The following is a 203-nucleotide window of genomic DNA, read 5'->3' on the forward strand; positions in this document are numbered from 1 at the left end:
AGAGAGAGAGAGAGAGATGGCTGGGTAAAAGCATGGATAGGAAGTACTTTAAACTGTGCTGCTCATCTCAAACTCCAATCACTGATGGATACAAACTGCAGCAGCCTGTTCACATTAAATATGCCATGGATAATTGATGGACCTTGGACATAAAATCTGTCCTGGTTCCACACACTGTATGTGTTTGTGTGCATGCATGTGTG

Source organism: Morone saxatilis, unplaced genomic scaffold (genome assembly GCF_004916995.1).
Source record: "Morone saxatilis isolate NCDOM2014 unplaced genomic scaffold, NCSU_SB_2.0 Contig19, whole genome shotgun sequence".
NCBI classification, from domain to species: Eukaryota; Metazoa; Chordata; class Actinopteri; family Moronidae; genus Morone; species Morone saxatilis.